At 39.8% G+C, this 18,331-nt stretch overlaps 1 protein-coding gene across 1 annotated transcript in view; it reads left to right on the top strand.

Annotated features, from left to right (window-relative positions):
- The window catches only part of KCTD16 (potassium channel tetramerization domain containing 16), a 235,468-nt gene that overhangs the window by 3,019 nt on the left and 214,118 nt on the right, over positions 1-18,331 (top strand). The gene's annotated exons all lie outside the window — the stretch shown is intronic.

Raw genomic sequence — 18,331 nt, 5'->3', positions numbered from 1 at the left:
AAATGGCCATTGGGCAGAAGGATGTGGTCTCGGATAGGTAGACGGCACTAGGTAGACGGCAGCATAGGCTGACAAAAGACCCCCGGGCTCCCCTACCACGTCTGAGATTCGCTTTTATAGCCTTTACAGGTCTGCTGTTTGATTCTTTAGCATTTTGTACTGAGACTTGAGTTGCACTGCAGACTTAATTAAACTGAACTTCATGTAAGAGCCATCCAGAAGGAACTAGATCTTTGAGAACTGTCAGTCACAAGCAGGTATCTTCAGACACCTGAGGTGATAGAATTACTGACATAAAAGGAAATCAAGGGGGAAAAAAGGCATGGAAACAGTTGTTCTGGAGCTTTTTAAGTAAGCGTTTCTTAGAGGTCAGTCCATTGGCTTACATGACGATTTATGCTACAGATTGCTTTGTTTTATGAAATGGCATTGTTCTAAATAAACCATAAGCCATTGATCTCTGAAGGGAGAACAGTAAATCAGTCTGTAAAGTTTAGTGCTTGGTTTAACAGTGGATTTTCAACAGGACCCGGGAGTTGGGTAAAGTGAATTCCATAAGAAATGTTTCCATGTTAGCATTCAGTTTCCTCTCATTCTAAGGCAAATCCATAAATTTGGGGATTAAAATTTCTAAGTTTTTTTTTTTTTTTAAACATAAAGGGACAACTGAATTTCTGGGACTGATTTTTGCCTACGGTTGTGTTTCTTCATGTGGAGATGGTGCTGGAAACAGTGGTAAAGAGGCCAGTGGCAAGCTGAGTTGTTCTGTGCTGGGGTATCACCCATTAGATTTTTAGAAGTGAGGACCCACGGATTGTGTGGAAAGGACAGCCTGCAGAGGAAAATGAAGCCAGCTATCAGTTCAGCAACATACTGATGTGTAATAACAAGCATTATTTGGTCCAACAACCCTATCGATGGCCTTTATCTATAATCTATATCTTCCTCGATGCTGGAGCTTAGTCACCAGATACTGCTTTCTTTCTTTGGGTGTAGAGATAAGACTTTAGCTTTTTAGCCTTCTGTGAAGGAATCTGACATTATCTGTAATTCTGTAGGAAAAATATCTGTTCCTAACTCTTTTGGAAAAATGTATCTTAGAAAGAGTTCAAATCTAGTTTTGTGATATTTACCTTGTTCTCCAATTTCTAATAAAATAGCACCTTGAGAAGCTTTAGGCAAATAAATGAAAACATACCAACCATGACCCCCGCCCCCCAAAAGGACCACATTAGATTTCTATCACTTGCTCATCTAAATGAGACCCAGAATCTGACATGTATTTCCCTGCTAGCTCAGTGATATTTGTGTGTTCATTAAAGACTCATCCGTCTAACACTATGTCCTCTTTATATTGCTCTGAACAGGTTCTGCTCTGCTGATCATATAATTGCTTCCTTCTTTGTTGGGTTGCTGAGAGGTTGCTGAGGAGCAGTTTGCTCTCCATCACTCATGGACAGGCTAGCACAAACACAATGCAACTTCATATTGCACAGCATATATATTTTATGTGATATACTTCCCTTTGTACCTAACATTCAGAGCTAAGTATTAACTCTTCCTCTGTCTTAGGACCAATAAAACTGACAGCTGGCTTTCTAGGGTGCATAACAGCTTCTGTGCAGACGTTTAACCGTAATTATTTAATTAGAAGCTGCCAACTGTGCCTATATAAGCATTAATTCATCAAGCTGTTGTGCTCGGGTTAATGGGCTGAAACTATGGGAGGTGCTCTAAAGCAGGGAGTTGACTCTGCAAAGATGCTCTTCATCCAGCACTAGCCCTGCCCAGCCCTGCCTTGTGCTGCCCAGCATGGAGCCCCGGTGTGCACTGTGTGAGCAGAACACTTGGAACCACCACCTGCGAGATTGGAATGGGCGGCATGAGTCCCCAGGAGCATCTCTACATCCTTAAATTAAAAAATCAAAAAACAAAAAATAAAAAACAAAAAATAACCAACCAACCAGCTAACCAGCAAACAAAAAAAGATGCTCTTCACAGAGAAACTCAACTTCCTCCTTGGTTGAAAAAATTATATTGTACATACAAACTCCTTAGATCCAAGGAATTTACTCCAAGCAATCAGACTCTTCTAATAACCTGGGGATAATACAAAGTCATTTTGCCTGGATCCATATCACAGTAAAAAATGAATAATGAAAAATGAATACATTGCATAAGGTGGTTGACAGTCATGGGGAGAGACCCCCTTCTTTCCATTTGCCTCATTTTCTTCCAAGTTCTCCAAAGGGAAATTGAAAGACCAAAATCTCCCTGTCATTCATTAATAGGTTAGATTCTTGCCTCATTTAATCTTAATGTGGACCTAGAACTGATGGTCAACATCATATAGACTGTTTAGTTAATGTAGAACTGTGAAGAGTTAAAGTCAACAGGTGTTTGTATGTGTTTAAGAGGGTGATAAGAAATGTGTTTGTCTACATTGCTTACCATAATATGATATGTGAGATGCTATGGATTATGATTCACTTATCAGCAACCAGGAAAATGATTGATGTAGGAACATAGAAATCTCTAAAAAAAAGAAAAAAAGAAAAAGAAAAGAAATATCTAGTGGTGCCTGGGTGGCTCAGTTGGTTAAGCATCTGACTCTTGGTTTCAGCTCAGGTCCCGATCTCGTGGGTCATGGGATCGAGCGAGCCCCATGTCAGGGTCTACACTCAGCAGCAGTCTGCTTGGATATTCTCTCCCTCTGCCCCTTCCCCCACTCTCTCTCTCAAGTAAATAAATAAATCTTAAAAAAAAAAAATATCTGTCTAGGAGTGCCTCACAAAGCATTTTAGATATGTCCTTTGTTTAAATTTAAAACAATGAGAAGATACCTATTCTTCTCTACCACCCCACTAGCTAAATAATTACCTCTCTTTTCTCTTCAAGCATTACATAGAAGGCAGTATCACAAACATCAGAGAATGCCTTCTTGACTCACCTGTAAATGTAATGGGAGCTGAGTAATCTGGATAAGAGAAGTCCTGATTTTGAACCAGATACCAGGCTATTCATACCACTTAGGAGCAAAATCACAGGTGCATAGAAATAAATGAACCTGCTATTTAGAGCCATCTTCCAATGCCCGAGAGTGAGAAGATTGTTCTTGGTTGGAGAGAACTATACACATTTTTAAAATCCTACCCATTAGTGAGTTACTTCAGACAAATGCCTGAAACACTCAAATTCAAAGGAATTTGCCTCTAATTTTACTGCGACAACATGACAAGTAGGGAGTTTAATTCATAGGACGCATACTCCAAAAACACACACTCTCAGTTCTGTGAATTATAGTAGAGACACCAACTCATTGCGTCTTCAACAAATTGCTGCTTGTCAGTGCATTTTAATCTTCTCTTTACTTCATTTCCTTAAATTTAAAGATTGTTTCCACAAAACTCTCTAAATTGTTTTATGTACTGTTAACCTTAAAAATTAAGCTGCTAGTTATTTTACCAGCAAAAATGGGTTTATTTGGGAATAGTAGAAAATTGCAATTCAGGATAAGCAAGTTAAAGCAAAGCCATAGGCAAGACAAAGAGCAAAGGAGAGAAATTCTCTTTTATGGGGAGGGAGGCATTGAGCAGGGCTGTTATAAACAAAAAGCCCATTGGAGTAAACTGGGAGTTTGCAGTATACTGGCTTTTCATTGGCTCAGTTTGATGGTCTCTTATTGGCTGGGCTGTTGCCAGGGAAGTAGACAAACTTTCTTCCTCCTGTGGGGCAGTAAAGTGGAATGGACTTGCAAGGTCTATCTCTTCCTGTTGGGTCTGCAATTGATGACAGGTGGTAGGGTGTGAGAGTTTCCCTTTCTGGGATCTGGATTCCACTTGGAATGAGGTTTCCTTTTTAAAATTTTCATGGTACACAGTACCTCAGGGCTGTTGAATGAGATGGGGGGTTGGAAATAAGTCAATCAGAAAATGAATTCTCAGAATTCAACTGCATGACTTTGTTTTGGGAAGAGATACACAGCTGTGACTGCTGTGATTAACCTACCCAACAATGACTTTGGAAACTTCAGTAAGAGGGTATGTTCTTAACAGGTAGAAATGCAGCCATCCTGAAATGATTCTAGCTCTTTTTCTACTGTTTATTTGAAAGATACCAATGATAACTTCTATTTTTATTGCTCATAGAGTATGATGTTGGTACATTCAAAATGACGTAGCAGAGCAATGTAGTGAAAATGGTGAAGGTTTGGTTTTTACCACCACCTACATCTCCTTTCTGTGTTGTTTTTCTGTCTTCTTCACCTTAGAGACTTTTTAGTCCTGTTTTAGTCATTTCTACTTCCTGTTCTTTCTCTCCATTGTCAGTAAAAATTCTCTTCTGCCGTATATTTAGAATACTTTCAAGGCATGGTGTACTTTTCTCAGGGGTTTTGGTACATAAGAAACCTTTTGATAGTTGTAGATCAGGTGACTTAGTATCCCAAAAAGAGTGTTCTGAAGACATAAGGCTTCTTAATATATAATTTAAAAATATAGCACAATTTAAATATAAGGCTTCATCATGAGGTTGAACTGTACCCATGCTTGGGCAGATATGAAATGAAAAAGGGCAGGTGTATGGTTATAATTTTTTTTTAATCTCTTTAAGGTGCTGTGCTTTGAGTATGGGGCTCAATATAAGAGTGATATAAGCATGCTAGTGAAATATTTTATTACAGTATTTTCACTTTCATGCCAAACAAGATATGTTGTTACCTGAGCCAAGTCCCTTGTATGATTCAGGTACTTTCTTCCTAGGTCTTGAATTTAGCAGCAAGAGAAGTGTCAGTATGTGGGCAGAATGGGGAGGAGGTCTCTGAGATTGCCCTTCAGTGCCTCAATATGTTAAAAAATATATATACAACTAGAAAGAGAAGACCAAATGTCCCTGGAAGCCTAATGAGGTTTAGGTCTTATCAAAGAAATTAGAAAAGGAAAGAGCTGAGAATATGCCAAAAAGCTCCATTTGGAAGCCCTCCAAGCATGAACAATGGTGAGGAGTGACTGTGCACAGGGGAAGTGTGCATCCAACATATAGAAGAAAGTTCTTCAGAAATGGATACATGGATGCTCAGTTTTTGTGTCATAACTGACTATTGCTCTTTTTCTTTGTTTTTTGCTATAGCTTTCCTCAAATAGTGCATTTCTTGGCAAGTCAGTGAAAAAAACTTCATACAGAAATTTTCAAATGCATCCAAATGTAGACACCCAGTTCCAATAATTACAATTAACATTACAAGAGCAATCTTGTTTTATATATATTCCTACCTACTCTCCCTTCTGTCTGCACATTATTTTGAAGCAAATTTCAGAGATCAATCATTTCATTCATCCACAGATACAGTACTGTATGTTTCTAAAATAAAACAAATTAAAATAAAATATAACACAATACCATTATCACATATAAAATTAGTAATTCTTTAGGATCATCTAATATCTAATTGATGTTAAAACTTTTGATTTTGTTACAGTATTTTCTTAAAGTTGGTTTATTAAATCAAGATTCAAATAAGGTCTATCCATTATCTTTGATTCCTGCTTCTTTTTTCATTCAAAATTAAAAAAATTGTTGCATTTATCCCATATGCAACCAAGTGGCAAAATGTATATCTTAAATCTCTTTTAATCTCTCCTTCCCTCCCTCCTTTCCTCTTTATCTTTCTTTCTCTTTTTCTCTTTCTTCCTCCCTCCCTCCCTTCCTTCCTTTTTTTAAATCAATTTATTTGTTTGAAGAAACCAAATTGTTTGCCATGTTCAATATTCAGCTTTCTGGGTTTTACTGATCCATCTCTATGATCTTTGTGATGTCATTAAAACATTTTTTTCCTGAACCCTATATTTGTGAATTTGTTAGATCTTGATTCTAGATTCTAGAGACTCAATGGGACTCATGTTCAGTATTTCTGGCAAGAAATCTTTATAAGTGATGGCAAGTCCATTTTTTACATTATTGAAGCATAATAAACATAGAGTATTATATTAGTTTCAAGTTTACAAAATAATGATTCAACAATTACATTACTCAGGGATCATCATGATAAGGGTACTCTTAATCCCCTTTATCTAGTTCACCCAAGGCAAGTCCATTTTTAACTTTTAATTTGCTTTGGAAGGCAATAAGAAACCACTATTTTTCTTTCCAGTCATTCAAAAACTATCTATTATTCCCTTGCTGTTCTTTTTTTAAGATTTATTTATGTATTTGAGAGAATGGGAGGGCGGTGAAGAAGAGGGAGAGAGAGTCTTAAGCAGGCTCTGCGTGGAGCATGGGGCCCAATGCGGGGCTTGATCTCATGACCCTAGGATCAGGACCTGAGCCATAGTCAAGATTTGGATGCTTAACTGAGTATGCCACCCAGATGCCACTCCCTTGCTATTCTTATCATTAAAATGGGCCAACATCATGGGTGCAGTGAGCCTACCAAGATGTGCAGCGGGTCCTGTAGACTGGGAAGAAGAATCATTTGGGGTGGGGAAGTTTCCCTCCTGGCTATTCAAATTTTATATTCTGGGATTCTTTCACCTGTGCTTAACTCCAACGACTGAACTCATCATCTGTATTCCCTAAACCTCCTGTCTTCTTGTGCTCTTTCTCACAATAATTGGCATCATCAGTCACTCATTTCCCCAGGGAAGAATGGAACCTAGGTGGCATTCCTGACTCTTCCTTCTTCCCAACCTATGACAAATCCTACCAGTTCTTCTTCATCTCTCTCAAGTCCATCCATTTCTTTCCATCACCACTGATGCCAGCCTGGCCCAGACCACCAGCACTGCTTTTTGTTGCTTTGGAACCCTGGGAGCATCCCGAGTGAAATCTGAAATCAGCTCTGTATGCAGAGGGCAGGAAGAGATTGAAGGAAGAGGCAGGGCTCTCTAGATTGGTAGGTTGCAGGCTTAATAAGCAAGAGAATTCACTTATAAGGCTTGTCTTAGGCAGCCACAAAACAAATAGATTTCTGCATCCATCTGCCATATCTTAAAAGTCTATATAGAGGCCTTAATGGGGTTCAGTGACATAAACCATCCAGATGCTCTTAACACCTTATCTCTATCTCAAGGCTGTGTCCTTGAAGTAGCTTCTGGGAGCAGGGAAGGCAAGTGGAAATCACATTCCAAAGATAGGGGAAGGGATGAGGAGCCTCCGGTTTGCCTCGGTCCAACTCATGGGTCAACCAGTGGCCATATCCTCTTGATGACCTCTCCCAAAACTTTTCTAGACTACTGCAAAGAAACTTAATTTGTCCTCCCTGTTCAAAATTCAGTGTTATCATCCCCTTTGAATCTGTTCTCCCTGTTGCAAGAAAAAAAAAAAAATGGTGAGATTTCTAAAATGTGAGCTTGACCATGTCATTCCTGCTTAAAGTTCTTCATTGCCTTAAAACTGCTCATAGAGTTAAAGGCAAATGCCTTAACCAGGAATCACAGCCCCTCATGAGATGACCTCTCTTTCCTTCCCCAGAATCTTCTGTTGCCATCCTGCCCTTTGCATTTTTAATCTCAGCTATATTCAATTTCTTTCAGTTTCTGAATGCTGTTATGTACTTGCTTCTTTGGTTTTGTGTGTGATGTTATCTGCCTGGACCTCTACTTCCACCTGCTTTGATGAACTAAATCTTCAGGTTCCAATCTGGACATTACCTTTTCTGGGAAGCCTTTCCTAGCCCACTGTATCCGGTTAGGCACACCTTATCTTTGACCCAGAGGACTCTATTTTCCTTTACCATGGCACAAAAAATATTGTATTATACTTGGTTATTTAGCTGTCTCTTTTACATTATCTGTAAACTCTGTCAAGATAGGAACTGTAACTGTCATGTTCATCACAATACCTGGCACAGTACATGGAATAAATGTAGGTACTCTGTAAATATTGTCCAGAAGAATGAGAAAGAAATGCCCACTGCAGAGTTCGGTTATGGTCATAGATGCCACTCTCTTGCATACACTATTGCATTATCTCTTAACAAAAGAACAAGAGAGCAGTGATGGAGTGATGGCACTTTAAATAATAATAACAGCTTTTCCAAATTTCCATTGAGTGCTTTGGCACTGGGATAAGCACTTTACATACAAATTGGAAATCTTACTGAAAGACTGTGCTCTTAGCACCTGCACCGACATTTGAGCTCAAGGGGACTGAGAAAAACACTTTGCAGAAGCGAGATCCCCTGTGGTCTCCTTTTAGTTGGTTCATCCATGCAGGGGCAAATCAAAGCTGGGTGCGACCGGGGTTTGAGGAACAACCCAGGAGGGACTCAGGATTCAGAAAAGTGTTCCAAAATTGAGAAAGTAGCTCCAGGAGGAAGAGAGCTCTACCAGAATGCAAAGAATGTTTTGAGCCCAATCAGGTTGTCTTAATTTTCCTCCTGCTAAAGTATTCCATTTCCTCCTCCCTCCCTTCCCACAAATGTTAGTGATTGCTCCTTAATACCAGAGGCAGCAGAACATGGTAGTGAAGGGCTGGGTTTTGAGGTCCAGACTGCTTGAGTTTGAATCCCTAGCTATTGGAATCATTGACAAATTATTTTACTTCTGTGCCTCATTTTCCTCACCTGTAAAATGGAGCTGAGGACAATAGTACTTACCTCATGCGGCTGCTATGAGAATCAAATGGGTTGCTATATATAAAGTGCTTACGACAGTGTCTGGCACCCACCCGGTCAGTGGTGTGAAGTGTTACTGATTACCAGGATGGCTGAGACAGAGTTGGTTTCTTTAAATAACCCACCTGATACTTTCTGATACTCCCTGTGGACACTTTGCCCAGAAATACACATCCAGAAATTTTTCTTAATTATTAGAGAGAGAGAAAGAGAGAGAGAGAGAGAGTGCACGAGCAGTGGGGGAGAAGCAGAGGGAGAGGGAAAATCCTGAAGCACATTCCCTGCTGAGCACGGAACCCAACACGGGGCTCGATCCCAGGACCTTGAGATCATGACCTGAGCCAAAATCAAGAGTTGGACACTTAACCAACTGAGACACCCAGGCACCCCCAAATGTATTTTTAAAAAGGAAATTCAAGCCATGGGTTTTACTTGAATCTGAATATGCATAAACACCCCAAAAGGCTTCAAATTCTAACTCTTTCCATCCCCTTGGCTATTCCTTTGTGGATGTCATTAATAGTGCCTTTCCCTCCACCTTGTGGCTTTTCAGAACCTAGGATAATAGGAGATAGAACTGAAATTTAAGACTACAACTTAAATTATATATTCCGTCACTGCAGAATTAGAATAACCTTTTATGAATCTCAACCTAGACAATATTCTCCTTCGTGGTGACAGAAAATGGTTATTGAACATGCCACTGACAATAGGATCATTCAAATTGCTCCAAAAATGAAAACAAGACATTTTGCTCCACACTGTGAGTAGCTGCACTGTGTGGCATTAAAAAGAAATTGGAGTGCTAATTCGGGACTGTTGCCATGTGACCTGCTCAAAAGCTGCCCATGGGAAGAAATTGATACTTTCCACTTTCATTCATCAGCCACATTCCAAAGTAGAAAATTCTTACCATTTTCCCACCCCAATTTATACTGACCTTTTATTCTGATACAATGTGACTGTCCATTAATTACATTGGTGAAAATAGAAGGCGACCCATTATACATAACTTGATGGAGCACTTAAGATGCCTTAGGGCTGTTGTATATTGTGTTTTAGACAATAGACTGTCCAGATCAACAGTACTACGCAACTAAATAGAGAAAAGGGGAGGTAGGCTCTGGTAATGGTGACTTTCCTGTAAAGGGGACCCTGGAGCAGCAGAGACGTTCTAGGGACTGGGATACAGACAAGGGGTGTATGGATGTTAGTGGGGCAGAAGTGTACAGTGAAAACCATGGGGTGGCTTGAGACCTGGGGAAGTGTTGCAGTTCTGCAAATCCCCTAATCACAGAGGTAGAGCTGGTGCACCATGCGAAGCACATCAAGCCCTGGTTGGGAGTCATGGCTCATTGTGTTACAGCATAAACATTCAGTTATGTCAGGTAGAAAAACTTTCCTATGGGCATGCGCCTGCAAATGTGCACTGGAATGCAAAGGAAAATAGGATTCGGTTCTCATTAATTTGCTTTTTAGCCAGTGAGGTGAAATATCTCTTTTTCTTTAAATAGAGAGATACCTAGGGGCGCCTGGGTGGCTCAGTCGTTAAGCGTCTGCCTTTGGCTCAGGTCATGATCCCAGGCTCCTGGGATCGAGCCGCACATCAGGCTCCCCGCTCAGCGGGAAAGCCTGCTTCTCCCTCTCCCACTCCCCCTGCTTGTGTTCCCTCTCTCGCTGTGTCTCTCTCTGTCAAATAAATAAATAAAAAATATATATATAAAAATAAATAGATACCTGTGTGGATCTGTACAATTTTGCTGAGCTGCACTGTAATAGAAAAGTGTTAATTTCTATTTGTGTAAGAAAAGCATGCATTAAAAAATGAGCAGGGGCACCTGGGTGGCTCAGTCAGTTGAGCGTCCAACTCTTGATTTTGGCTCAGATCATGATCTTAGGGTTCTGGAATCAAGCCCAGCGTCTGGCTCTGCCCTCAGTGCGGAGTCTGCTTGTCCTTCTCCCTCTACTCCTCCCCCTGCTCGCTCTCTCTCTTTCTCTCTCAAATAAATACATCTTTAAAAAATATTTAAAGTACAGCCTGGATTTCATTTTTTTTTTTTTTTAAGATTTTATTTATTTATTTGACAGAGAGAGACACAGCGAGAGAGGGAACACAAGCAGGGGGAGTGAGAGAGGGAGAAGCAGGCTCCCCGCAGAGCAGGGAGCCCGATGCGGAACTCGATCCCAGGACCCTGGGATCATGACCTGAGCTGAAGGCAGTCGCTTAACCAACTGAGCCACCCAGGCGCCCGCCTGGATTTCATTTTTAAAAAATGAGCAGTTTTGCTTGGCTTTTCTGGATAAGAAACTCTTGTGGCATGGACCAGTAGTGACTGATGATATAATGTGTGATACTTTCAACATCATAAAGGCCTCTTTTAGTCATTTGGATGCTCAGTAATGTAAAATATTTGTTTGAAAAGATCTGATTGCTTCCCACTTACTGAGGACCTATTTTATATAAAGTACTTCTCTTTGTTTTGGTAGGATTGTCCAGTTGAGATGGGAAATATCATAACTGTATGCAAAGAATTGATATCCTGATTCACAACGCCCTCATGCTAATGATTTTCTAGTACTTTTCCACAATGTGCTAAGGAAGTGATTTACAATGTGCACAGTCTTCATTAATTGGAAACTGCCGGCCCTTCAAACCTTCTTTCATCTGCATCCTTCCAAACAGACAAAACATGTAGTGATGTGTAATATTGTTTTCTAACAGATCTTGACATCCGTTCATGAGAATGGCCTTCATTAACAGGCAGATTTAGGTCTAGCCTAAGTTAGTTATACAAAATTCTGTTCTCTGCCTTCTGGTTTGTGAGTAAATGCCAGGCACTGTGACCTTGCTATGCCCTTTGCTTTTGTGTGATTTGGGTTCCTAGACATCTCTTCGATGGTTGGCCCATATAATTCTTCCAGAAATATTTATTGAACACCTACTATGCACCAGAGACTTCATGCAGTTAAAGGGTTTCAGCTGTAAACAAGAAGCATTGGTCAATGCTTTCATGGAACATATGGTTTAGAGAGAGATTAGACTAGTAAATGGGCAATTTCAATCTAGTGTGATGGGGAAGAGTAAATGGATATGAAAATCGAGAAGGAGCTCCTAATTGGAACTTGGGGTGTCAGAAAATTAAACCAGAGTTTATTTTATTGTATGGAGAGGAGAAAATGCTTAAATCTTTAATGCATTTGTTGACTTTAAGATACTAGCTGGCTGATAGAGTCATAAAAATTATATCCTAGGATGGCTCAGCAGAACCTTAAGATCACTAGCAATCATTACATTTCTCATTAGAGAAATCTCATTAGATTTTTTCCAATGATAGCTGTGTGAGTGATTTTAGTTAGTCCAGGAACCAATATCTTAAAAAACTCTTCAATTCTCTTTTCCATTCAAACCTTTGTCTTGGGAAAGTGTATGTGCAAAATCAGAAGCCAAATGATAGCCTTGGATGACTAGCAATTGATTTTAATTTAATTTAATTTAATTTTTTTAAAGATTTTATTTATTTGACGGAGAGAGACACAGCGAGAGAGGGAACACAAGCAGGGGGAGTGGGAGAGGGAGAAGCAGGCTTCCCGCGGAGCTGGGAGCCCGAGGCGGGGCTTGATCCCAGGACTCTGGGATCATGACCTGAGCCTAAAGAAGGCAGACGCTTAACGACTGAGCCACCCAGGCTCCCCTAGCAATTGATTTTAAGGATACTTTATAATTATGTCTGTAGTCTCCATTTATAATGATTCTCAAAATGGTATATGTCATTATTTTAACTTTATCTCAGGATTACTGATTTACCTTGTCAGTCTCACGTACAACTCAGTTTCAGTAACTACCACAGTGGGAATACATAGGAGGTGATCATAAGCATTTATTGAATGAATGAATGAATTCATAACTGCGACATTTTTAAATAAAGAAAATGTGAAATGTAAAGTGAATGAGATTTGCTTCCAGTTTTACCTGACACTTAACTTTTAACCAGGGTGCATTCTCTAAGTGACAGTGAAAATGTGGTTGATAAACTGATGGTATCAGAACTATCTGGGTAAAAACCTTCATTTTGTCACTTCCTAGCAGGGCATCTTTGGGCAAGTATCTTACCCTCTTTACACCTCAGAACACTCATCTGTAAAAGGGGAACAAGGAAGCTTCTCTCTTGGCAGTGTTGGGAGGATGAAGCCAGGGCCAGGCCATCTTATTAGCTTGTCTCATCAATAGCCACGTACTTCATCTCTAGGCTCTTTTAGTTCATCTTACAAATAGGCATGTTTGGACCTAGAAGAAGAAACTAAAAGAATATGGAGCCGTCAGAACTGATCCCGCCTGCTAGCACAGCGAAAGTCAAGCTGCTGCCCACTGGTTTCACTCTGGACTGTTACTACGCACACGTCCTGACTTTGGAAGAAGGAAAAATACATCACATCACACGCGCTCTTCTAGTTCCATCCATAAGCTCACCTCCTCTGCCCCTTCTGAAGACACTCGTCCATCCACAGTGATCCATCACACCGTCTCCCCCAGAACACTCTTCCTTGTGCTCCTTGCTTTTCTGAGTCCTTCAGTTAGGCTTTAGTGGGTTTTCCTTGGAAAGACTTCTCATTACCATCCCAGCTGAAGCAGAAGATGTCCTCCTTATTCTCTATTCAGCACCGTGTTTCCAGTGTAGCTCTGTTCACACGTGTGATTCCAGTTGACTGTAAGCTTCCCGGGGGCAGGAGCGCTCTTGTTTCCCTAGAGTCTATTTTTAATTTTTTTCTCTACGCACTTCACCCCACCATGTAAAATTATGAGAGTGGGATTCCCTCTCATGGTGAAGGCAACTGATGATATATAAATGTGCATGTGGTACATATATCATCTCTGGCTAGTAGAGTAGAAGTGAATGAGGGTGAAAAAGCAGAAAGTACCAAATGTAAACCCTGAGAGTTTGGATAATGCACACAAGAGTGGAAACTCACTTTGATGAGTTGCTTAGCCTCTCTAGCACTCAGGTCCCTCGGCTGTGTAAAGGGAAAAGTGGACTTATTTCACTGTCTTATAGGACACTGAGAGCTAGGTAGTATGACGCATGTACAGAAGCTATGTTGCTTGAATAGATGTGTGCTATGAAGGCAGATTTTATCTTAGCTTGAGTGAACATCAGGAGGATGTCTTAAGAAACAAGAGATGAAATCTGCTCATTTGGAAAGTTGTTAAGGCATTTAGAAATGAATGGTCAAAATGTGCAAATGGGTTTTAATGGTACTGCAGCACTCACATTCTAATTGTATAAGGTTGAGTAGCACAGAGTCAACATATGTGGGGTCTATTCTGATCTCCACTTGCGTCATGATCACAGACTTATGGTGTGAAGGTACTGGCCAAATGGATAAACACAAATCCCTTTTTGAAGCCCCATAAACGGTAATGCTGGATGGGAGCTTGAAGTGTATCTTTCACACCAGGGAGAGTACTGACTTGATTTATAAAATCAGAGCATCCTGGGACATGCAGGATCTCATGATTCCATGCTTCAGTTTTCTCTCTTTGAATCCCCAGTCTTTAATTGAAGTCCTACATAGCAGCCAATATAGAGAATCTTTTAAAGTGGCGTCATTTCGATTTAAGTAGGAATTGGTTGTAAGACATTCTTCCCCATTCCATTTCCCCTTTCTGCCTTTTTTTCCCTGGTGGCCCTTGGGGCAGGTCCAGGAAACCCAGGGCTCAGTGTAGCTGCTTGAAAACCCCTAACCCGGACATTCTAAACAAAAATTTTCTTTTTTCATTTTTTGTCAGGTTCTTAGCTGTGTATTCTCTACTTCTTTTATTTTCATTTGACTTATGTTTTGTTCTGAGGACAAGTGTAAATGAAGGATGAACTGAAGAAAGGCAATTATTAGAAAAAGTAAAGGGCAAAAATAAATTAATTTTGCCTCTATCTTTGGTATATTACAGAGAAAGGAACGTAACTACCTTAATTGGCTACTTTAAATTTTTGTGCAAGTGATGGGAGTCATTGGTTTTGAAAGAAGGCCTGGAAAATAGTTTTTATAACCGACTTTATATGTAATCTACTTAGTAAGTTTGCAATTGTTTTCTCTACTGTGAATAAAGCCTAAAGTTTGTATATTATTCTATTAGATCAATATAATTTATATTTTCTCCATTGAGCTTAAGGGGCTATGGTAAAATCTCTGGCTGAAATGGTGCTTTCTATTCTGACATGAAGAATTAATTGTAAACAAAAAATCTATTTTGAGAGTGTTTGGAAATAATACCTCATACCAGCTATATTCTTCTGTATAAAAACAGCAGGAACACTTTCTTTTTATCATAGCTATATTTTCATATTGTTTATAGTTTGTGATTTGCCTTGGTAACTTGCTTCCTTTTATGGGAAAACAAGTTTTCTTCCAAACAACCAGATGCAATGTAATCAAGTAATTGCTAACTTAATTTGCTGCTGAAGTCCTCCTGAGGAGAAAGAGAAAAACACAGGTATGCAGTGACATGTTATTTGAACTCGGTGGTGTTAACAATAATCATAGTTATCCTTTCTTGAACTCTGTGTCAGGTTCACATCAAGTGATTCTCATTTAATCCTCTTGAAAACTCTATCGTAAGAAACTGGGGCTCAGAGAGATTCAACTTCCTCAAGGTCACTGTTAGTGGCTGCTTCAGAATTTTTTTTTTTTTAAGATTTTATTTATTTATTTGAGAGAGAGACAGTGAGAGAGAGAGCGTGCACAAGAGGGGGTAGGGTCAGAGGGAGAAGCAGACTCCCCGCTGAGCAGGGAGCCCAGTGCGGGACTCGACCCTGGGACTCCAGGATCATGACCTGAGCCGAAGGCAGACGCTTAACCACCTGAGCCACCCAGGTGCCCTGCTTCAGAATTTCTGCATCGGAAAACCAAGTAGTATTAAGTTTGAGAGAAGTTCATTTGTTCATATCAAGAACAGGGTGAGGGTAGGCTGATGGAGATCAAGGGTGGATGATGAGGCTGAACTTTAACCTCTCTACCCATCAGACCCAAGTTGCTGCTGTGGGATCTAATAACTGGGACAAGAAGAATGAAAACCCCAGTTGCCCCGACCCTGGTTCTCACACTCTTGACTGTCATGCCATACCACAGAAGTTACAGATGGCAGTGCTATCTTTTCTGAAGTGCCAAAAGCAGCTCTTTAAGGGAACCACCTCCCAAGATTAAGTGAGGAACCCACATACTGCCTCTAGGAGGGGGTGGGATGGCAGAAGGTGCTGGATGGGGATGATTTCCCATTCTTTTTCCCCTTCAGATTTCAAGCCTTTAGGAACACGATTTACCCCATGATACAGCTTTAAAAAAAATAAACCAGATTGGGCTGAAATCTGCGAATCTGTCCTCAGTTACCCACACAGAACTTCTGGGACACAATCTCTTCTCCCAGAGACTCCTACACAGCATTATTTTTAAGAACTTGATTTCCTAGGTACCACAAATATGAAGAGGCACCAAGATTTCATAGTACAAAAAGATGTCAAAAACATTTGAAATGGAATAGGAAGGATTTATCCTTGTCTTCCTAAATACCTAAGCAAAATAATAATAAAAAAAGTATACATACACATGTATAAAATCCTTAAAAGTTAAAAACGCAAAGGCATATGAGCAGTTTCTGGTTCTAGAATCAGTAGCAAAACTGAGATGAGTGAGGTAGTCATAAACAAGGTTAATCCGGATGCCCTAACAGGCATTGTTGGTCCCCAAAGAAAAGGCACATTTAGATATGAACCTATGACGAACTCAGAACACTGTTTAATTCATAAAAAGTACTGAAAACAAGCTCCTCTTTTAGCTCACCTAGTTTTTACTTTGGGGAGAGTTACTTGAGAATATAATTGTGGTTAAGTATTTTATATTATTAATAACTTTATATTACCTTAAAAGCCTGGCCATATACAGCAGTAAGGTTACAACCAAAAACTAAAACGAAACATTGATTCTTGGTTTTAAAACTAACTGACCTCCTTAGTCCCTTTCTTTTCTAAATCTTGGTGAAAATCTGAGAACCCTAGAGATGGGGAAGTATGAAACTCTCGGCTTTTCCCCATGTCTTATGGTTTTTATTTACTCCATTTAACTGTTCGCTCTTTTCTAACATTAATTATAAATGCCACTGATTGAGTCTAAATCACATGGCAAAGACCGTGATAAGTGCTTTGTAGATATTGCCATGTTCTCTCTTCAGAACAGCCCTAGGGGGTGAGGATTATTTTTTTCCATCTTACATATGAGAAAACTGAGACCTCAGGAGAGCCTTACCCAGTTCGCAGCTAGTGAATAATAAAATCAGGATTTAGACACTGGTCAAGTCCGTCTGACTCTAAAGACTGAATGCTTTTTTAATTACTAAATTACCTTGGATTATCCATAGAGTACAGATCCTTCCTATAAAGTGAAATATAGAAATTAGTAATACAGAAAGTGAGATCAAAAGAGGATTTTTAAAAAGATGGTAGAAGGAACATGTATTTGTATGCTGATAGGAAGGATCCAGTTGTTAGGGAAAAAAATAGACAATATAGGAGAGAAAGGAGAGATAGCTTGAGTGATATCCTTGGATAAGTAAGAAAGAATGGGATTGAGTGCATAGAGTTTATCCTTTGTTATGAGCCTTGTCAGTTCATCCAGAGTAGGGTGTATGAATATGTAATAGATAAATAGTAAATGTATACACACATACACGCATATATATGTATGAAAATGAAATATATATATATATATATGTCAAGTAGTAATAGAATATATGTGTACAGACACGGTTGGTATGCTTCGGTGGGAACTTACTGATGCTCCTTTGGGTCACTTCTATTTGTTCAGTAAAATAAGAAGCTTCAAGACTGAGGATGGGGAAGGAAGTATTTGAAGAGAGAAAAGACAGTATAAAGTGGTTATGTAGAATGGTGGGGAGTGAATTAACTAGGGGAATGTACTACTGACTGGGAGCATTAAGGACTTACTTGAAGCAAGTGGTCATGAATTTAAAGTGAAACCATTTAACACAGTTGTGCATTTTTCTCCAGCTGCGTGGGTGCAGGTGGGGAGCAGACCCAGATGTGATCCTAACCATCGGGTGTGAGGTTTTGCAAAGTGGGGGTAGATGAGTTGTGTGCAAGAGAGTTATTAAAATAACTGATTATTGAATTTAAGTTACTAAGGTATTCAGTGAAGACATGAAGGACAATGGGATTAATGGGTTGAAGTTCCTAGGGAGTCAAAGGTTGTTGGAATCTATTACTAGAGAAAATGAGCTGGAAAGCCAGAAGGAGATGGTGGGACGTGTGAAGTTGGGCTTACGGAGGGTCAAGCAATTGATTATGACACAGTTTGGGCCATGACCACAAAAGTGTGTGGCTGAGGGAGGATGGAAGATGTGATTATTGGAAGAGAGGGTTTGGGAGTATTCAAAGATCATCTGTGCTGGTCTTGAAAGCACAAGACTAATGTTATTTCAATTTCATGATAACTCTATTATCCTCATTGTAGAAAGAAAAATTGAGGCTGGGAATTGGTAATTAAGTCCAAGATCCCCATGCTAGGAGGCATCAGCACCGGGATTTAAATCTAGTGTGTAAGACTCATCTCTCTTACCCACTGTGCATGGTGGCTTATGTATCGAATGTTCTCTGCCTCTATGCCATGGCTAGTTAAGGGTGCTGAGAACTTGCAAATGCTTTGGGTCATTTGCCT

The sequence above is a fragment of the Leptonychotes weddellii genome, chromosome 7, assembly GCF_054177405.1.
Source record: "Leptonychotes weddellii isolate Sample4059 chromosome 7, ASM5417740v2, whole genome shotgun sequence".
Lineage (NCBI taxonomy): Eukaryota > Metazoa > Chordata > Mammalia > Carnivora > Phocidae > Leptonychotes > Leptonychotes weddellii.
This window is presented reverse-complemented; position numbering and strand designations above follow the sequence as displayed.